This window comes from Ochotona princeps, chromosome 8, assembly GCF_030435755.1.
Source record: "Ochotona princeps isolate mOchPri1 chromosome 8, mOchPri1.hap1, whole genome shotgun sequence".
NCBI lineage: Eukaryota > Metazoa > Chordata > Mammalia > Lagomorpha > Ochotonidae > Ochotona > Ochotona princeps.
The window spans coordinates 65,668,658-65,690,888 of NC_080839.1; the positions used below are offsets into that span (position 1 = coordinate 65,668,658).

The window sequence follows — 22,231 nt, forward strand, 5'->3', positions numbered from 1 at the left end:
CCCCACCTTGAACACACCGGGATCTCATTTTGAGCGCTGGTTCCAATCCCGGCAGCTCCACTTGCGATCCAGCTCCGTTTGTGGCCTGGGAAAGCAGTGGAGGTCGGCCCAAAGCCTTGGGACCCTGCACCCACATGGGAAACCCAGAAGAGCTCCTGGCTTCGGATCGGCACAGCACCTACTGTTGCGGTCACTTGGGGAGTGAATCATCGGACGGAAGATCTTCCTCTCTCTCTCTCTCCCCTCCTCTCAGTATATCTGACTTTGCAATGAAATAAATCTTAAAATAAATAAATAAGTGAAACAGCACAAAATTGGGTATCTGAGATCTATTAAATAAATCACAGAACTCATATCCAATGTAATGTCCTGCCACTATTAAAAAAACAGAATGGTTCGTTTGTGTTCTGACACAGAAAGATTCCCCCAATGTTATATAATAAAACCTGTAACAATTCATAAAGTACATTCTTATTCATGTTGGTGAGCCAGAAAGAGAAAAACGTACCAATGGGGGTAGGGATTAGTTCCAAAAGACAGAAACCCCACTCCAATGAACACAAACAAGGTGGGCAAGTGATTAGCTCATGTAACCGAGTACAAGGCAGACTGAATTTAAGGCGCCACGAGATTCAGACAGAGAGACTCCCGGGGCTGCCCATGCTCACACATGCAAACACAAGGCACAAGTGTGTGTGAGGGAGGGAGTCCGCTGGTCTGTCAGTTCCACCTCACCCTCGGTGCTGGCGGATGGCTTCTTTTCCGGCATCCCCTATGTCCTCTCAGTAACTCTGAGTGAAATGAGCCTGTTCCTCACCCAGCATGTTTTCAAAGCCCAAGGAAAGGGCTGAACCTGCTGTAGTCACATGGTCACGCTGCAGCCATCTTTGTGTCCCATCCAAGGGAATGGAGCATGATGACAGAGCAAACCTGAGTCACGTGCCCACCCCTCGATTAAAAATAGAAGGGACAGTCTGGGGGAGCAGGAGGGAGAAAGTGTTTCACTAGACAGTCTATATCAACATTTACCTTACACAAGTTGTGCATCCCTAACACAAGACTCTGAAATTCAACATGCTCTGAACTACTAGACTTCAATTTTGGAGTGGTTTCAACTTCATCGTATCAGATTGATGAATGTTGAACCCATGCAAATATTCTAAAATCAAAAAGCCTAGAATCTGAAACACTTCGTCTTAAATGCTTCAAACAAAAAAATTCAAATTGTTGGGCCCGGCGGCGTGGCCTAGTGGCTTAAGTCCTCGCCTTGAAAGCCCCGAGATCCCATATGGGCGCCGGTTCTAATCCCGGTAGCTCCACTTCCCATCCAGCTCCCTGCTTGTGGCCTGGGAAAGCAGTCAAGGACAGCCTAAAGCTTTGGGACATTGCACCCGCGTGGGAGACCCGGAAGAAGTTCCAGGTTCCCGGCTTCAGATCGGCGCAGCACTGGCCGTTGTGCTCACTTGGGGAGCGAATCATTGGACGGAAGATCTTCCTCTCTGTCTCTCCTCCTCTGTGTATATCTGACTTTGTAATAAAAATAAATAAATCTTTAGAAAAAAAATTCAAATTGTTATTCACCTAGAAGACCTTCACCTATACACTTTCCGTTTCATTTTTTATAGACTTATTTCTTTAAATTTGTTTTTAGAATACTGTCAGGCACATTACATATACACAGTTCATTTTTTAATTTTAAAAAAGTATTGTAGAATGCCATCAGAAAGAAATCCCAAGGGGTACAAACTTCAGGATCAACGACTTTGTAAGTCAAACTGGAGGAAATGCAAGCCTTGTGGATGAACGCGGATCTGGGTATCCTGGTCCTACATGCCTGGTCAACATTTCAACAACCTTTCCATAGTCATCACCAAAGTGAGCTTTAGGAGGCTTTAAAATATGGAAGAAACAGGTTTTAGTTCGTCAGTGACATGTTAATGGAGAAGATGGACTTACCTTACAGAGACATGTGTTGAAATCTCCAGCTAACGGTCTCCATCTAAAGGCCTTTATTTCCTCTCACTTTTTTCATCTATAAGCTTACAGCCAATTAGCATTTGTAGAAAAACTCAAGTTATAATAACACCAAATATTCACTTTCTACCTGTACCAAATGTCCACCATAAAGATAACTGCAAACTGAAATAATCTCCAACATTTACCCCAGATAAAAATACTAGTAAAATTTAGCCTTTGGCTGTACAGCAATTAGAAGCTTGTCTCACAAATTTAAAACTAAAAATTCCATCGAGATTAAGATAAAAAAGTAATTCCTCTTTTTCAGAGTGACTCCAAGTAAGGCCTACCAATTCTTTTTTTCTTTTATAAAGATTTATTTATTTTTATTGGAAAGTCAGATACACAGAGAGAATGAAAGACAGTGAGAAAGATCTTCCATCCAATGATTCACTCCCCAAGTGAGCGCAATGGCCGATGCTATGCCGATCCGAAGCCAGGAGCCAGGGACTTCTTCTAGGTCTCCCATGCAGGTGCAGAGTCCCAAAGCTTTGGGCCATCCTCGACTGCTTTCCCAGGCCACAAGCAGGGAGCTGGATGGAAAATGGAGCTGCCAGGATTAGAACTGGCGCCCATATGGGATCCCGGGTGCGTTCAAGGCGGGGACTTAAGCCGTTAGGCCATGCCGCCGGACCCAGGCCTACCAATTCTGACATTAATGACCAAGGGGGGAAAAGCAATCCTGTTTAAGTAAAGCAAAAAGATATTTGTTTACCAAGTATTTTTGTTCAAATTCCCTAGGCCCTTACAGAGTGCCCTCTGAGTATCACTGCTTCCAAGAGGCCTACCTAGCCCATGCTGAACTCCTAGCACTCTGTGACAAACTTAAGCATCTATTCCTATGTTGTGGGTAGAGCACTGTAAACATACTGTTACAAACTATGATAATAAAGTCTCCATCCTCCGTAATTCACAATCTGGTGGGAGAGCAAGAATACATGGTCAAAATAGAAATAGGTAGCCATGACAATCAATTTTAAGTGAACAGTAAATGTGTAAGTACAGGGCAGATGTTTGGTCTTGCCCTTGGGATGCCAGTTAAGACACCCATGTACCACATCCCAGTGCCTGGGCAGTAGCCCTGGCTGTGCTGGTCGATGCCAGCTTCTTGTTAAGGCAGACTCTAGGAGGCAGCAGTTACTGTTGAAATAGCTGGGTCGGTGTCACTTTTCTGGTAGACCAGGAAGAACTTCCTGTCTCTCACTTCAGACTAGTCTAGCCCTGGCAGTTAAGGGCACTTCCTGGAAAAGCAGCAGATGATGGACCAAGTGCTTAGACCCCTGCCCCATGAGGCAGACCCAGATAAGGTTCTAGGCTCCTGGTTTTGGCAGGTGCAGCCTCAAGCTACTACAGCCATTTCGGGGAGTACAACAACAGATGGAAGATCATTCCTTTCCTTTTTGTTTCATTTCTTTCTTCCTTCCTTTCTCCCTTCCTTCCTTTTTTCTCTTTATCTGTCACTGTGTGTGTGTGTGTGTGTGTGTGTGTCCCTCTCTTTCTGTAAATCTGTTTTCCAAATGAATACATATAAATCTTTTTAAAAAACAACTTAGATTTCCTTAAAGGGCAGAAATTTTAAAGTTCAGTAACTTCACAGTGCCTCATATTACCATTACAACAAGTATTCAAGAAAAATTTGTCCTACTGTGAAGAATGCTTTAAAATTGAAAGGGCCCAGCATGATGGCTCAGTGGCTAATCCTTGCCTTTTATGCACCAGGATCCCACGCGGGAGCCAGTTCGAGTACTGGCTGCTCCACTTCCCCTCCAGTTCCCTGCTTGCAGCCTGCGAAAGCAGTATAGGACAGCCCAAAGCCTTGGGACCCTGCACTCATGTGGAAAACCTGGAGAAGGCTCCTGGCTCTGTGATGGGGTTTGATGGCTCCACTCGTCAGTTTACAGGGAACAGAAAAGGAGTCTCCGCACCCCACCCTTCCTAACTCCTCTGGCACCATTCAAGTCAATTGAAGGCACAAAAAGAACACCCCGCCCCTCCTGACTTCAGAACAACTGACAGCTCAGCAATTACTCCAGCAGCTCCAAGCACCCACCCGGACCCTCCAACATCCTATTGGACTAGATTAGGTTAACTACAGGGAAACTCTGGGCTCTAGTAACTCCCATTCTGCCTCCTGCACGAGGAAACTGAAGAGTGGCTCTCAATCTGATTGGAGGATGAAAGCTTAAAAAGCCCTGACTTTGCTGGCTGGGTGCAGTGGCTCCTGCATTGTGGCAGGAGCTACTGTAACCAAGCTTGGGAAATAGACTCCTTGTAACATCCTACACTTGGGTCCCATGTGATCTCTCTCACATTCTACAACAGCTCTTGGCTCAGGCCATTGCAACCACTTGGGGAGTGAAATAGAGTTCATAGAGAGAAGGAACAGATTCTTTAAATAATGTAAATAATTGAGTCTGGACATTGAAGCAAAGTGAAATCTAAATTGAATTTTAAAAGATAAGTTGAATTTCAGGAAAGAATAAAGAACATTTCAGGGAAAGGAATATCATTGGGCACAAACAGAAAGTGCCAAGAACTGTTTAAGGAACAATAAACCGACAATTTCATTTAATCTCAAATAAACTGTTTACTGGGGCAACTGGCAAAAAATGAGGCCAGAAAATCAGTCGGCCACCTGACTCTGGTAAGTTTCTGATGCCAAGCAGAGGAACAGCTCTAATTGTCAGCAATGAAGAGCCATTTGCTTGAGCAAAGTAATAAACAGAAACCAAAATTAAGATGGTTATTCTAAAGAAAAAATTAACAGAGTCTGAAAACGGAACTCACGGAGGCAGTGGGACCACTGTCCTTAGGTATGAATTAGAATGGTCTCAGTGACCATTAACAGAGGGTCAGTTCTAGTTCAAGCAACTCCCTGTCGAACCAGTTCTCTGCTAATGTATCTGGGAAAGCAGCAGACAGGATGGCCCAAGTGCAGGGGCCCCTGAACCCACATGGGAGACCCACATGGAGTTTCAGGCTCCCAATTTTAGCTAAAGCTATTTTGGGAATGAACCAGCAGATGAAAATAGGGAATCAATCAATAAATATCTCTCCCTCTCTTACTCCCTCTCTCCTGTGTGTGTGTGTGTGTGTGTGTGTGACACTCTGCCTTTCAAATAAATACATCTTAAAAAGAGAAGAATGTTACTGAGGAAAAAAACGAAGAGACCTAAGCAACTAATAAAACTTGGAAAATGTTGGCATACATCCAATCAGACCCAAAGATGCTTGAGAGTTTATATACAAATGCAAATAGTTTTTGAGATGTATTTATTTATTTTTTGTTTTTAAAGATTTAAAAATTTTTTAAAAGATTTATTCATTTTTATAGGAAAGTCAGATACACAGAAAGGAGGAGAGAACAAGAGGAAGATTTTCCACCTGCTGATTCACTCCCTATGTGGCTGCAAAGGCCAGAGCTGAGGCGATATGAAACCTGGAGCCAGGAGATTCTTCCAGGTCTCCCACGCGGGTGCAGGGACTCAACGCTTTGGGTCATCCTCAACTGCTTTCCCAGGCCACAGACAGGATGCTGGATGAAAAGTGGGGCAGTTGGGACACGAATCAGCACCCATATGGAATCCCAGTGCGTGCAAGGCAGACTTTAACCACTAGGCTACCGATTTGGGCCTTAAAGATTTATTTATTTTTATTGCAAAGGCAGATTTACAGAGAGAAGGAGAGACAAAAAGATCTTCATCTGCTGGTTCAGTTCCCAAAAGACCACAACAGCTGGAGCTGAGCCAATCCGAAGCCAAGAGCCAGCAGCTTCTTCCAGGTCTCCCATGCAGGTGCAGAGCCCCAAGCCTTTGCGTCCATTGCCCTCCCAGACCACAATCAGGGAGCTAAGTCAGAAGAGGAGCAGCCAAGATGTGAACCAGTACCCATATACAGGATGCTAATGCCTGCCTGAAAAGAATTAGCCTGTTGAGCCACTGCGTCCGCCCCAAGATGCTAAGTGTTTAAGACAAAATGCACAGCAGAGCCTCCCTTTCTGTGAATTGTTACAGGGCTCTTCCATGCACATCCCCATCCCATCTTCACACCCAAACAACACAGCCACTCTTTTTTTTGAGGGTTGGGGGCCAGAAGTGGGGAATGATGTACAAATGCATGAGATGAAGGACCAGGTAGTTAGCTGTGCAACAAATGGAGCCCAAACACCTGTAAAGGCCAAAGGCACTGCAATCACATTTATTGCAAAACGGAAAAATAGACTGCAGATCCAGTCATACTGCGGGCTTGAGAAATGACATCAGATATAGCCAGTAAACTTGGCAAGAGGGAAAGAAGGGATGAATGGAGTTATTGAAGTCTCAATCCTCAATAGCGGAGATCTGTAACCTTTTTAAGAGTGAGGAGTAGGGTCACAGACCCTTACAGCAATTTGTGGAAAGCTACAGACCTCTCTCTAGAGAAACACATTGATTCACAAAATTTTACATCTAATTTCTAAAGGTTTATAGACACTCCCTCAGAGCCCATTCAGAGGCTGTTGGTCCATGAACTCCATGTTAAGAACCTCTGCTACAGGATAATAATATAACTATTTCTATCACATATTCATTCCACAGTTTTAAAAGTTTTTAAATAGTAAGCTACACATACATCTTTCTTATTTCTAGATATCATACATGAAACCAATAAATCATGTACCTTGGGATGCATACTCAAAAATAGAAAAAAACTATATTATAAAAGAAAAAAATTAAGCGTTTACTTACTGATAACACGAGAGCTTTGTGCTAATAACTACTATTTTTAATATCACTACTCTTGGTGATAGCAATATAAATGAACACAGCTTGCTTTTCTTTAGTCTCACTTTCATGTTTTATAATGCAGTAACCTGAAGGTCTGGTTGCAAATTCAGCTCATTTTTATACTAAATTACATTTTATTTGGTTCTAATGGTTATCACAGCTGAAAAACATACTTCACAAAGATGAATCAAGCCAAAGGAAGAACACAATTACTGCCTGTACTGAATAAAACATGATATTCAATTTTCAAGCCCATTCACCATTTATGCAAAGATTCTTGCTAAAATCCAGTTAGTGCATTTCCACATTTCCTGATGGCAATCAGTTGTTCTTACAAACTAATCAACTGATATTGCCATTTTATATTTTCAGCAGATAGGCTCAAAACCACCAAAATGCCTCTCTCTATTTTTTTTCTTTCTTTTTTTGGGCTTTTAAAGAGGTTTTCAAGTTCAATAGTACATTTAAAAGAAGTTCTCAAACTTAACGCACATCATATCAGCAATTAAATCCAACAATGATTGAATCAATTCCAGGTACCCACTTAAAATATCCTGTCTCCACAGCACTGAATTTCATTTCATTTGAAAAGATTAAGTCTGCCGCTTAATCATAGCTGATCCCTCCCAACACCCCAGGGAACGTGTGAATTTTCATATAGTGATGAATTCTATATGTGCTTGGCTATACACATACACCTAAGATAAAGTTCAATGCATAAAACAGCTACTTTAAGAGATTAGCCACACTAACAATATCACAGAACAAATATAACAATACACTACAATAAAAACAAATTATTTCTGGAATTTTTAACTTAAGTACAGGTGATCAAATCACGAAAACTGGCATTGTGAATAAGGAGAGGTAACTGACATTATGGGGTCTTCTTCAGCTTTTTTTTTTTAATTTCAAGTTTTCAATTGACAGAGTACATAATACATATATATAACATGCAACAATCAGATCAGGGTAGCTGGTATACCCATTACCTCAAACATTAATCATTTCTTTCTGTTTGGAACATGCAAAACTCTATTAGTTATTTTAAAATATAAATTAACTGTTGTCAATCACAGCATTAATAATTATTTCTCTGTTTCCACTGACAGACCTTGAACAATTCACTGCTGTTCTTTTGGCTTACACTAGGATGTGAAAGAAAAATCCCTGTGTGTGGGCCCAACCCTGTGGAAATACAAGTTCCCCTGGTTAGCTTGCAAGTTGGGGTTGGGATGGACTAAGCTAGATGTGACGATGCCACCTGCCATCACACATGGGTGCAGGAACCCAAAACAGTCAGCGCAGGTCAAGGCAGCAGCACCTGAAAGTGCATCCTTTAACAGGATGTGGGGTGGGCCGTGCTGCCACTGGAAGGGGACAGAATGGGCAGGGCTGAGCTAACCTTAACTCACAAGAAACAACAGAAATCAGGTTGGAGCACAGGTCATGCCAAGTAGGTCCTTGCACCTACTGATCTGCGTAAGACAGGGATGCTAAGCCACAGCATCTAATGGGACAGGACAAGTGAGGGGCTCTACCAAGTTGAATTGAGCAACCACTGGACTTCACGAGATCTAAGGCTGGGAATAGGCCCGGTTGGGCAGCTAAGGGGATACTCTAGCTGGGTTGAGTTTCCCACCAATGAGCGCATGGGCTGTAAATGGGGCTGCGTTCCAATCAGGATACGAGTGTAATCCCACTTGGCACAAGTGTGGACTGGGAATGGAAGCACCAAGCCGGGCCAGACTCCAACACCATCTTGTGCTCTGCAGGACCAGGGGAAATGTATGACAGACTAGGCTAGGTCTCAGCTCTTACTGAACCATGTGTAAGCTGTATGGGGGTATGGAAGAGCCATGGCTGGGTTGAAACATCCAACAATAAGAACCAGAATGGGGTGAAGAACAGTCAGGAAACACCACTGTTCCTGCTAGGACAGGAGGTGAACTGAACAGGGCTGGCTCATGTACCCACTGGTATGCGCGAAACCTGGCAATGGGAGAGTTTCTGATGGAGGAGCCTGGGCAACTTCTCTGGCAGGACACAGTCCCTGCAGGTAAGTGCAAGAAGCACAATAGGAAACAGTCCAGAACAGGTTATGGAAATTATCCCACTGGTATACACATGGCATGGATTGGGGGCAGACCAGGCTGAACCTGTTCACATCACCTGCTGGTGAGTCCGAGTGCCAGAACAGAGTGTGGGTCGACCCAGGTTTGGTTGCAACACATACTAGTACACAATAATGAATGCTAAGGTGAGATGAGTCGTACCAGATGTGGTTGCAGCGCCCAAACAGCACATGTGATAATCAGGGGGAGGAGGCAAAGCTGACGGGAACGTGGGCTCCTCTGCTGGAGAACTACTTCCATTGGAAAGCGTGAGTCAGGATGGGGGCAGATCAGAATAGGCAGGGCTGTAACACCTGTGGAACTCATGTGGACTAGATAAGGGAAGGGCCACGGTGGGCTGACTGTTTCGACTGGTGCAAGCAAAAATTAGAGTGGGTGAGGGTTGGTTGGGCTAGCCGCAGTACTAGCTGGCAGAGGCTGGCACTTGTAGCTAATTCTGCCAAGTCAAATGCCAGAACCACCTGGAGAGTGCATAATCTCGGAGTGAGTGTGGCCTAGAAGGGAAATAGTGGGCACCTCCTTCGGGGCTACCACTCTCATTGGACAGCACGAACACCAGGACAGGGGCAGGGGTGGCTGTACAGAAGGGCACCTACCAGTAGGTATGTGGGCTGGATAGTAGGTTGGTTGAGTTGAGCTGGGCTTCAATGCCCATCGACATGTGCGAGAGCTAAACGGGATGTGGGACAGACTTGACAAGCCTGCGGTGCATACTGGCAAGCATGGGAACCAGGGTAGGGGGCAGAACTGGTGGGGGTTATGAGGAGTCACCCCAACTAGGCTGCAGCTCCAACCGGTTTGCGTGAGGACCGAGTATGAAGCGGGCAGGATCGAACTGGACTACAACACCCGCTGGTTCACGAGGAAGACAGGGCTGGAAACAGAACGAACCCAGCAATCCCAACGACCAGCATGTGCATAAGCTGATTGGTGTGACGGACGGTGTCGGACTCTGTACTAGCAAACTCGCGCAAGAATCAGCCTGGGATCATCTCAGATGAAGTTTCTTTGGAGATCCCTCCAACTGAACTGCTGATCTTAGAACCCCAACCATGAAGAGACTGTCAGCCAGTGGATTCTGAATAGGATTCATTGCGATTGGAACTGAGAGACTGGCAGCAATCCAGAACTGATGAACTATCAAAACTGTATGAGCAGGACCCTCAGAGCGCACCTCCCATTGGGGATCTGGGATGGGTGGGAGGTTGGGTGGGGCTTTTCCCTTTGTTTTTTTCCCTCACCCCAGATACAGGGAAAAATATTGGTGTGGAAACAATGGTATTACCCACTTTCGCCCTGTAGCCCTTGATCCTTTGTTCCCTAATCAACTAAGTAAGATTATTAAAAAATAATTTTAAAAAAATAAAATAAAAAGAGCAAAAAAAAAGAAAAAGAAAAGCACTAACATACCATCACAACAACAAAAAAAAAAAAAGAAAAAAAAAGAAAATCCCTGTGCTGTCTTTATGACAGCCCAGATTAAATTGAAAAATATATTTGTTTAAAAAGGGGGGTGCGGGGAAGGGGTGGCACAGTGACACAGTAGGCTCATCTTTCACCTGCAGTGTCACCATCCCATATGGATGGCTGGCTCAAGTCCCAGCTGCTCCACTTCCCATCCGGCTCCCTGCTTGTGGCCTGGGAGAACTGAGGATGGCCCAAAGCATTGGGACGCTGCACCCATGTGCAAGACTTGCAAGAAGCTCCTGGCTCCTGGCTTTGGATCGGCTCAGCTCCGGCTGTTGCAGCCACTTGGGGAGTGAATCAGCAGATGGAAGATATTTATCTCCATCTCTCCTTCTCTCTGTAAATCTTTCACATACAAGATAAATTAAAAAAAAAAAAAATCACTCCTACCATTCCAGTGTCCATTAGCCATCCTCTCCTGTACCCTTCTTGTCTGCCTTCTCAGCTTCTGGTAACCACTGCTAGCATTTCTTCAAGAGATAAACTATTACAGTTGCCTCAAAGTCTCTATCAAGATCTCAGCATTATGGCAGGACAGGCTGTACTGATTTACTAGGTAGCATAAAAGACATATCAGAAAATATCAGCAGATTTGGGACAGTTGTCTTTTTTTTTTTTAAGAAAAGAGAAAATAATTTTAAGTTAAACAATTTTAAGTGCTCTGTGCCAAGCTGATTGGCTGTCCTCTAGAGATTATCCAAAAGAGCTACTGCTGACTCCCTACTGCGACACAAAGGAGCTCTAAGTATCTATTAAAATAATAAATCCAGAGTCCAATTACCCAGCCCTGAAAACTCTGAAACACTGCATCAAACTGGACGGGAACACACTTTCCTCACAGAACTTGACAGTTCTCCCACCTTCCAGAAAATTCCAGGGAATTTTCACTTTCAAGGCCACAGTTCTGAGAATGGATTCTGAGCTGGTCAGGCTGTCCATCCATGCTTTCCCACCAATGTCTCTCATGTGCTAGCACAGCAGGACGGAACTGTGTTTGAAGGTACTCTGAGGACAGCACATCTACCTCTGACACCTGCGCCCTAGGCCCAGCAACAAGTGGCGTCAGATACAAGGGGCTAGAGCAAGGTCATCACTCTGCCTGACACAGCCTGCTTTAAACACTTTTTTTGGAACATAACAGAGCATAAATAAACCAGTAATGAATCATGAACTACACTGAGAGAGCTTGGGACCTCCAACTTCTGGGACCCATTTTACCAACAAAGACACACTTAATGTTTATACAAGGAAATGATATTTTTGCATTAAAATAACCAAGTGTGCTTCATCAACTTAAAGAAATGATAAATGATAATATACTGTTTAAAAGTTTAAGGCAGCAAGAAGGATTCTGCACCTTGTTTCAAAAAAAAAACAAACATGTTTTTAAATACTAGTAGACACAAAAATGAGTAGTAAGTTCCCAGTGTGATATGCCTTACATATGGAATCAGTTCCAAAATTAGGAAACACAAAATTCGAAGAACACAACCTGTCAAGAAAAATCCACAGATATTTGGAAAATCATGATTTCCCATTTCATCCAGTTCTGTCTTCTTACTATACACTCCTCCCCACAACATCTCTGCCTTGAAATCCTTGGCTTTCTGCTACAGCACCCAGCTCTCTGCTGTCCCCAGCTCCGGTGCCACCCTCCTTCTCCTACCCCCCCTTCATCGTTCTCTGAATAATTCCTCCCTTGTCTGCCATTTCATCCTTGCTACTTAATCTTCCTGAATATACTGTTCCGACCTCCACCCTTTCAGACACCATCCCTGGCCTCCTGCAAAGCCCTCTGGGAAATGTTCCCCCCATCACTCTCAGACGAAAACAACAGCGCCTCTCCCTGTCTACTGTTTCAATCCATCCCTCAGAGCACTCCCCACATTTCATTAGCATTACCACCTTTTTTAAGTCATAATCTCCTTAAGAACAGAATTTTTGTCTCATCATTGAACTTCACAGCATTTTAAACAAAGTCTGTACTCATAACTGTGTCCTAAATGAGTGACTGAGAGGCTACTTAGAAATTCATTCAATTACAGACTTCCTGTACCATTAAGAATGAAAGGGTAGGTTTGACTTAAACTTTGCAGAACAAATAAATTCTCTGGATTCCCCCAAACTCAAAGTAAAGCCAATATTAGACATAGAAATGCTTTCAAAAATCAAGGACATTTCATCCCCCTACCCTGTCAAACACAGTGCGACAGATATCCTTATACATACATACATAGATACATACATACCATGCTCATAAAAATGTCAATATGTTAACCATACAGACAAAACCAAATTTCAAGATGTAATATATTAAAACTATTAGATCAACCATACAAAATAGAAGTGAAAACAGAATGACCAAGCAATTTGCTAACCAAAAAAAAAAAAAAAAAAAAAAAACAGCACCTTAAGCTTTAGCTGAGCTGTGTAAATACTAACAAACTTGAGAGGTAGAATTTTATTGCTAAGATTCCAAAACCAACCATTCAAAGATAAGCTTACTTGGAAAGCAGCACCAAAGAATCAACATTACTAAAGTACAAAGGTGAGACCAGAAACAGCACAAGAGTCTTAAAGTGACACTTTCATTACTGGCATATCTACCTCCTGGGACATTAGAAAGGAACAAGACTACAAGAAATCCCCTTCTTCCCCTGCCCCTGACCTCCCACCCCCAACACATGTATGGAACTGAAAGAATCCAGAAAGGAAGAGTGCTATAACGTGGCCAAGTGTGGTGAACAAGCTTGGAGAGAAGCCCATTTAAATCTATGAGGGTGGGGCCAGTTCATGGCATACCAGGCTAAGCCTCAGCTTCTGCAAGCGTCAGTTTAGATCCTGACTGTTCCATTTCCAATCCAGGTCCCTGCTAATAGCCTAGAAGAGCAGTGGATTTTCCATCTTGGCCCCTACACCCATGTGGGAGACCCAGAAGGCAATCCTGGCTTCCGCCTTCAGCCAGGCCCAGTGCTGGCTGCTGCAGCCATTTGGGGAATGAACCAGTGGATGGAAGATCAATTCCCTCTCTCTCTCTTTTTCTCTGTTTCTCCCTTTCACTCTAACTCTGATTTTGAAGTAAAATAAGTCTTAAAAAAAAAAAAAATCTATGAATGTGATTTGCATTCAGAAGACCTGGACTCAAATGTCATTCCCAACCAACAAGCTCTGCAATCTTAAGCTAACCACTTACCTTCCCTCAGCCATGCCTGCTTGTTTATAAAATACAAGAGCTAGCACAGCACCTGTGGAAGACACAGCACTCATTCAATATTTGCTAACTGCAAATGCAGGCCCTACAGGAAAACAGATACTTCTCTCCAGGTACTTCGGCAGTTTTTTGAGAATCAGCCCAATTAATTCCTGGTTAATACTCTATTTACAATATTTGAGAGTCAATTTTTGGCCAAAAATTAAAATATACTTTTTCCTGAGCTTACACATGACTCAAAAAATTACCAAGATTCTGACGATATTAAATCTCCTAATAATAACTTTCAAATAGAAAAGATGAGTCTCCTAATGAAGCCCGAAAGCCAAATCCAGGTCCCCAGACTTGGGCACCTCCCCTGCAGGCCCTTGGGGTTGTCCTGAATGACCCTGAAAGCACCTCCACTCTGAACACTATGGCTCATGCCACCTCGGGGACTGTCCAATCGAATGAGGAAAAAGTCAACATGCAACAGAAAGTTCAGGAAAGAACTTTTAAAAAATTTTTAAATTATTTTGTGCAAAAACTTAGAAATCCATGCAGTTCTTTTTCATAACAGGCATTTGCATGAACTTCTTGAAGCATTTTCATATGCTAAAATGAGGCTCTGAGATGGGTGGATGAAAGGAAGGTAAGACAATGTATTCCACAGCAGTGAGAAACTGATGCTAAGAGAATGATAAAACCAAGCTTTCTGGAAAACATGCCTACTTTGATTCTGCTTCTGAAGGTAAGGAACATTAAGGAAACGTAAATACAATTTAAGTAAAGAAAATGAAATATGTAAAAGCAAAGAAGCAAAATATCTATGGATGATTATAATATTTTCTTGACCTATGTGGCACTTTATAGTTCACAAGGCATTTCTTCATGTCACCTCTACAGTAAATTTTCTAGGAAGGGAAAATTTTAAAAATCCGCCTACATGGTTTATATCTGATAACTGTTCACAGAGAGGCTCCACTAAAAACAACTGAGTCCTAAATCATTCTAGAAAGGGATTGTTTCCAGCATTGACGTACAGGATGAGTGAAAGAAGCACATGCAGGCATGTAAATAGCCATAAACCTACACATCGTAGAATTTCAGCACAAGAAGAAATCTGAAATCAGAAACAGATGCACATTTACTAGCTTAAAAAAAGTCCTCATGGCAACAGTATCAATGTGACTCCCCATTATTCAGTGTGCAAAATGACAACTGCAGAATCAGAAATGAAGCAGGAATCTGAGAAATTACCAAAAACCAAAAAAAAATCAGAAAATGTGATGTATTAGTTGGTGACAGGCCCATTTACTAGGCAGTCACTGATATTCTATCCTGTGTCAATAGTATGCTAATTTCATCTTGTTACTTAATCTATGCTACAGATCACAACAACAGGAGGGCAAGTATATTGTCCCAATGTTAATTAGGAAAACCTGAGGCTTAATGTAGTTAAATGGCCCACAGATACAAGCAGTAAGTATGGAAGAACCAGGACACCAGTCCCTAACTATTTCAAGTCAAAGAACTATTTCTAAAAACAGCTTTAAAACTGCCTTGAGATTGGGATGGGTGTTTAGCACAGTAGGATTCCCCCATCCCAAATGGGGACATCTGGGTTGGAGTGTGGGCTCCACTCCCAATTCCAGCTTCCTGTTAATACAGACTCTTCAAGGCAGCAAACCAAGGCTCAAGTGCTTGGGTTCCTGCCACCTACATGGGAGCCCCGGGTTGATTCCCAGCTGCTGGCTGTTGCGGGCTTTGCCGGGAGTTAACTAGCAGGTGGGAATGCTCTCAGTGATACACTCTCCTCCACATCTCAACTTCCCACTCTCCCCACCATCCCCTTTCAAATAAATTTTAAAAAAACTTTAATTGCCTTAAAACTGCAAGCCAAAAGGATAAAAATGAAGTATCTTTCTGGGAAAATTGGACTCATCAGTGTTAAATTCTGGTGCTATTAATGGGCCGACTTTGCTGTTGGTGCTTCTATCTGTTTTTATCTACTTAGCTTATCTGTTCCTAATGATCAGGTTCAGGGCTGATCATTAAGCAAAGCCAAAGGTCCCTACCCTCCACACTGAAATACCCACAGGGCAAGATTACAACGAAATAGCTAAAATGAGGGCGTTGGACTGATTCATTTCAACTCTCCCCATTACTCCTCCAGTGACAATACCATCTATGTTGGCATAAGCTGCTTATCTTTTAAATATGATAACTGCACTAATCTTTTCTGAAAACTTATCACTTCAAGGGTTACAGATGATGTGGTTATGGGGGAGAAAGCACGGACAGAACTCACAGTACTTGTACTTCTTCAATGGGATTTCTGTGTTGGTGTCAGTGTTTTGTAACAATTTCCTTTATTCAATGAGATATCTTGCAGAAACAAATCATCTCTGTACTCTACATTAATCTAAACACAAAACATCGATAAGCCCTTTTTCAGAAATAGCCTGTAGGAAAAATCTGCACCTCCTTCTTAATCTGAGGAACCGGGATGGTCCCCAGTTGCCACTAGACCATTTTATGACTTTTGATACCATATATTGAGGAAGGCGCAGGAAGGTTTGAAATAACCAGATTTCACCTCCTCCAATGGTTTAAAAAGAAAAAGACCAAAGTCTACCTTCAGTAGCCACTGATCAAGGGCTAAAACAGGGAGCCTCTCTCTGGGAGAGAAGTCACACAGCCCCTCCCCCTACAGTGTTATGGCTACTAATGGCAAAGTTACAGAAGATGGGAAGAAACTGGTATGGCTCTGCAGCCGGGACCAGCTTCCATGTTCTGTCATGCAACTCCTGAAAGACACTATTTCACTCAATCAGGTAACACACAAGAACCCGCCACAATGCTGTTGGACCTCTGCCAGGAAAGCTGGCCCTCTGAGAATTCCTGCAATTATCACATTTAGAAGGTAACATCACTGCCAAGACACTAATAAGCAACCTGGGGAATATCCTGTGCTCCACAGCTCAGGGGATTCTACTCAGCACTGTGTGCCTCATTCACCTCCCAGACCTGCCTGCAAAGGAAAGTAGGTTGGACTATGTGCCCTAAGGTCAACTAACTTCCTAGGACATGCAATACACACAGCTCAAACTATGTGAAGCAGAGAGGTAGAGTCTAAGACAAGGTGTGTGAAATTCATGACAACTAGGCAAGGAGAGCTAAAATATCCCTAAAACAATTGGAAATCACAGTCCAGCACACCCAAACCAATAAAAAAGGGAGGGACCTGGAAGGGGATGGCCACTCCCTCCTCTCCCATGCTCCACCTTTCAGCACCTCCACACCACCTTACTCACTCAACTTTCAGTCCGGGGCTGGAGGCGGGGGGGGGGGGGGGGGGGGGGGGGGGGTGGGTGTTGGGGGGAGACTGCTCACTGGATTAGCAGGATCAAGTGGACATTCCTTCCTGAGAACACCATCTTTAAATTATCTGGGCTTGTTTACCACTCTTCCCTATAGAGTAAGAATGTGAAATTTGGCCAACACTTTCACAATATATATCAGTTGACACCATGGCAACTCAATCCTCTGCCCACAAAAAAAAAAAAAAAAAAAAAAAAAGGAAAGAAAGAGATCAACACACATCAAAAAGAAAAGAAAGGAAAAAAAAAAGTTCAAGCTTGCCCCTAGACGCCCTCAACAGTGAAGCGTCTTGAGTAGCAGCAGTATCTGCGTGTCACACCCACGTCACGTTAGCCCTACAGCTTCCTGGCACGAGCGAATTCTTGGGATTATACAAACTGCTGCTTCTGTTTCTAGCCTAGGTTTCCAGAAAGAAACCCTGGAATTGAGGGAGCAAGAAAAACAAATGTTGGCAGAAAGAGGGAGGAAAGTGCATTGTCTGTTTCATCACAGTTTATATGGAACAATCACCATTAGTTCCATCGAGCTTTTTTTTTTTTTCAACAAAACCACTCACCCAAAAATGCAGATCTAAAATACTCCCTTGGCTTAAACCTCACAAAAAGTAATTCAAGAGACACAATCCTACAGAGTTTTCTCCCAGAGAAATAAGGAAGCGATTACCTGTGTAAAATTCATGTTTTGTACCTTATGAATCAAATTTCAGTGTGGGTTAAGTAAATGAAAAAAAATTTTAAAGGTACTGCAAAATGTCAACAAAAATCAAGGCAAAGACCTGTTTTTCTCAGCAGAAGCCCTCTATTTTCTCTCCAAGCCCTAACAGTTAGAGCCCCTATTCAGGCCCTCCTCCACCCCACCCCCCATCCTCGCCCTTTTTGGTCCACGGTTCCCAAAGCATAAAGTCTGAACAAGAAATAGAAAACATTCCAGCTATTAGTTCACAAAACCAAATTAGACCTTTTCCACGGGCAGGAGATAAAATAGAAACACTTTCATTTTATCTCGTTTATTGCCAGAGGTTCAAGGAATGCCTATTTATTAAGCTGAACTGAACCCCCTCGGCTACTTTTGACCCAAAACTATTTCGAGTTCAGAAGCCCAAAGACCCAAGCAAACACTTTTCACAGCAGCCTCCACGTGAGGAAACCCGACCCCTTCCTACTACCCCGGGGCAGCCGCGAGACAAGCCCAGAGGCCCCTTTGGCCAACTTTCTTTCTTTTTTTTTTTTTTTTCTAAAGACTAACCTCCAACCAATTCCAGAAGAGAAAAGACAAACTTCAAGTACAATTAACCCTTGAAAACCGAGCGTTTCCGCGGGGCCACACAACGGTCTCCGAGTCGGCGGCGAGTCCGGTTTGCACAGACTCTAGATTTCTTAATCAGCCGAGGGCATGCAGCAGCCCTCACACATCATCGCCTCTCAGATTCCTCCTGGCATGCACACGAGGTGCCGGGGCTGCGAGCCACCCCAGCCAGGCAGCCGTCAGTCCCCAACATCCTGCTCCACGCGACGACTCCGCCACCGCCAAATGTGAGGGGGTGGGGGTGCAGGAGGGGAATCATGTCACCTTCTCCACAAGGACACCTGCCTCTTCAACGCCTCTCTACAGCGCGTGAGGAGAGCCGCGCAGGAAAGGCTCCCAGCGCCTCCAACCTAAAGTTTTCCTCCCCACCAAACTCTGCGGCCACAGCAGCGCGCGGCCTGTCCTCGTCCCCCACACACAGGCAGTACTGCCAACCGCACCCCCCAACACACACACGACTCTCTCCAACACCCTCATGCCAGGCAGCGTTTAGCCCCCCCCAAGGCAGTGACCGCTTCACAAACAGCCCCCACAGCTGAGCAGAGAGGAACCGGGGCACCCCGCTGTGGGAACTCTCCGTTTCTCCTCCAGAAGGCTGGAGAGCGGCTCGCGCGGTGCGACCACCCGCCCGGCCCACCTCGCACGCCGTCGGGTCCAGCCGCAGGACTCGCTCCCCGTCCCCACCCCCCACGTCCAAGGGGCCGAAGCGAGGGCGCCACACGAAACTGGCTCTTACCCATCCCATCTGCACCTCCGACGCCCCTCCGAGGGGCAGGGGGCCGGCCCGGGCGCCGGGGGTCACACTGCCGCGCCGTCGAGGGCGGCGCTGACGGAGAGGCGCGCCGCGGGCACCCCCATTTCCCGACACGCGACAGAATCCCCGGCAGGGGTGGCGGGCCGGCCAAGGTCACGGCCCCTCGTCGGGGCCGGGGGGCGCCATCGCCGACTTCCGGCTCCCCCTCTCGGCGGTGGCTCGGGCGCCCGCTCCCCACGCCGGCCGGCGGCCGCGCAGCCTCGCGGCACCCTCCGCGGATGCTGGCCTCCCGGCGCTAACTAGGGCAACTGGAAACGAGGCGGAGGGAAGGCGCCGCCGCAGCGAGCTCCCTGGGCGCGGAGCAGCCCCCCAGCCCGAGCCCGTGACAGCTGCCCCCTCCGCCCCCTCCGGCCGCGCCAGGCCGACAGGGGAACTCGGCAAAGTGGAAGGGGGCGAGGCGAGCCGAGAGAAAGGAGGGCGCCGAGGGGCGCCAGCTGCTCCCCGCCCCCTAGGGCCTCGGCGGCCGCGCCGCTCGTGACAGCTGCACCCACCGCGAGGCTCCGCGCCCGCCGCCCGCCGCTCACCTGCCGCCGCCGCCGCCTCGGGACCCGCGCTCACGGGGCGCCGCGCTCGCCCGCGACCGTGCCGGCGCCGCCGCGGCCTCCGCCACTCCTCAAGCCCGGAGCCCGGCCCCCGGGGCCCAGGCGGCCGCCGCCGCTGCCGCCGCGGCTCTCCCGGCCCCTCCTCCGGAGCAGGCAGGGGTCCCCCCGCAGGGGGATGCAGCACGAACCCCACGCGGGCTCTGCCCCAGGGAGCAGCAGCGATCAGGAGGCCGAGGCGCCCGAAGCCGCGGCGCAGCCGTCGGAGGACAGGGCTCGGCGAATCGCCTCAGACTCCCGCTCGCCTGGCCTCAAGAACAGGCATTTCAGCCGCTCTCCGCGGCCGCCATGTTCTCCTCCGCCTCCTCCTCCTCCTCCTCCTCGGCCGCCGCCGCCGCCGCCGCCCCCCGCGCGCGGCCCCGCCCCTCCGCGCCCCGCCCCGCCCCGCCCGCTCCCGGCCGCCGCCCCGCCCCCGCCGCCCGCCCGCCGCGCTCCCCTAGCCCGCTCCGGCCACGGGGGCTGCCCCGACCTGCTGCCCGCGGGCTCCGACGGCGCGCCTCGCTCCGCCGGGTCGGCGAGGCGAGCAGCCGCCCCGCGCCCTCTGCCGGCCTCAGGCCCGCCCCGACCCCGGAGTCCTTAAACCAAGTGTGGTAAAGGAGGCCCCGAACTCTGCCCTCCCCCTCGGGGCGTGCCCTCGGCTCCTGCCGGGAAGCGGCCTCGAACCCACGGCTGCCTCAGCTCAGCCGCCAACCTGCAGCCTCCCGCTGAGCTTTTGATCGTTCAGAGGAGCCCGTGGAGCGTCCTGAGGCCCAGTAGACGGGGAAGGGAAGGAGGAATGGGTGCTGGGCTTGTTCCTGCGTTTACGTGTTGGATTACTTGGAGACACGTCCCGCGGGCCTCGTTTGGTATGCTGCAAAATTGAGGGGGGGGAGTGGTGGAGGTTGCCTTGAGGATTTCACGGGCTGTCAGAGCAGAGGAAAGAAAGATCATCTGTTCTCATCGTTTAATAGATGAAAAGATCTGTCTAATGTGTCTGCTGTCTGCAATTACCTAAAATCTCTGTCACTCACAGATCGTGCCCCTCAAGGGGCCCCTCACCTGTCTCCGTGTCTACCTCCTCTCCTTACTCCGTAGTGGAAGCGCTCCTTCCAGAATCCTTCCTTGTCGCTGGAGAAACCTTAACAGTAGCTGTACAGTCCCTCTGGCCTCATCGGAAAAACAGTCCTCCTAACAGTGGCTTGGCCTTAGAATACGTGTGTCCTCCGGCTGGTTTGCAGAAGACACAGCTCTGAAGCGCATGTCTATAGTCCCCCAACTAATTTCTGTTTCTCTCCCTGTTTCTTCTGCCCTCAGTCAACCTCTCGTAAATCCCCAAGCTTTTCATGCCCTCCTCCTCCCTGAAACCCGAGTGCCTTGACGCTAACCCACCTCTCTGCACCTGTCTGAGAGGAGGCTGCTTGTTCCACAGTCAGGTCCTGGGCCCTGCTGCTGGCCCTCCCCGCGCAGGCCCTGTCCTCACCTGCATCCTGCCGTGCGTTGAGCCCGTACACCCCTCCCACTCACTTATACATGTAATCATGTATGTATTCGTTCAGTTGCTTCTTGCCAAAGACCTACTGCTGGGGCTCCGGGTGCATGTGGTTCATTCGCTCTGGCCTTCACCTGCAGGAACATTGCCTCTAGGCACCTGCAGGGTCCCCATGCCCTGTGGCACCTGGAAATACCCAAGGTACCTGGCTCAGGCCTTCACCAGTGCAGGTCCCTCTGTAAAACTGCTTCCTAGCCTAGCCCGAGACAGACCATGACAAGTGTGCCTTGTCTGGGCCTCTGCCAACTACAAATGAACCACTTGCACAAGACATTCTTGTCTCCCATGGACTTTAGGAAGTGCTTGTCACCAAATCCAGGGGACACTTCATTTCTCATGTGGGATTCATTGATTTATTTTTATTTGAAAGTCAGGGAGAGATACAGATCTGCTGATTCACTCCTCAAATGCCCAAAACAGCCAGGGTGGGCCAGACCAAAGCCAGGAGTCTAGAACTCAATTTGGGTCTCCCATGTGGATGACGGGTCTCCAAGTACTTAAGCTATCACCTTGCAGCCTCCCTGGGGTGTGCCTTAGCAGGAATGTTAGAGTTGGAAGCAGGGCCAGGACTGGAGTCCAGGCCCTCCAGTACAAAATACAGGTTTCCCAAGTGGTATCATAAACCATCACCCCAGTATGCACTCCCTGCATGGCCTTCAGCTAACAGGTTGTGCTGTTACCCTTCATTTTGGAGACCAGACTTCCTCCTGGTTCTCCACCTGCTTTCTGAACATATTTTTGCTAGCACTTTTTTTTTTTGACTGTTCCTTTTTCATTTTTTTTAAAAAGTTAGTACCCTCGAGGTCTTGTTTTTTCCCTTCTCTAAGTCAGCTCTGTTACTTTCCACATCTTCAGCTGTCAACAACTCCTACATCTCCTTCTCCCAGTCGACTCTGCAGCCGTCATTAGCTTAAAAACATCCCAGAGACACACTGTGCTGAGATGGTATGGGGCGATAAGTACAAGGTAAAGCCTTGCTGAAAATGTCATAACCAACCAGCCCAGCATGCCAAACAAAGCATTCCTT

General features: G+C 46.8%; 1 protein-coding gene, 1 long non-coding RNA gene and 1 other non-coding gene across 7 annotated transcripts in view; 2 read left to right on the forward strand and 1 right to left on the reverse strand.

Moving 5' to 3' along the window:
- NCOA1 (nuclear receptor coactivator 1) overlaps positions 1-19,985 on the reverse strand; it is a 230,700-nt gene extending 210,715 nt beyond the window's left edge. For 2 of the 5 annotated variants that reach the window (XM_058668201.1, XM_058668199.1), the window contains exon 1: positions 19,000-19,191. The gene's annotated coding sequence lies outside the window, so the exon portion shown is untranslated. Of the gene's footprint in view, positions 1-18,999; positions 19,192-19,601 lie in introns of those variants that run through there. The other 3 variants (XM_058668203.1, XM_058668202.1, XM_058668200.1) reach the window with 2 other exon arrangements.
- On the forward strand, positions 7,879-7,986 carry LOC118760765 (small nucleolar RNA SNORA31). The gene has a single exon (XR_004996974.1). It is a non-coding gene; the product is annotated as a small nucleolar RNA SNORA31 (small nucleolar RNA).
- A 167-nt stretch (positions 19,986-20,152) lies between the features above and the next one.
- Positions 20,153-20,895, forward strand: LOC131480943 (uncharacterized). The gene is made up of 3 exons (XR_009245906.1): positions 20,153-20,248; positions 20,403-20,521; positions 20,689-20,895. It is a non-coding gene; the product is annotated as an uncharacterized LOC131480943 (long non-coding RNA).
- The last annotated feature ends 1,336 nt before the right edge of the window (positions 20,896-22,231 follow it).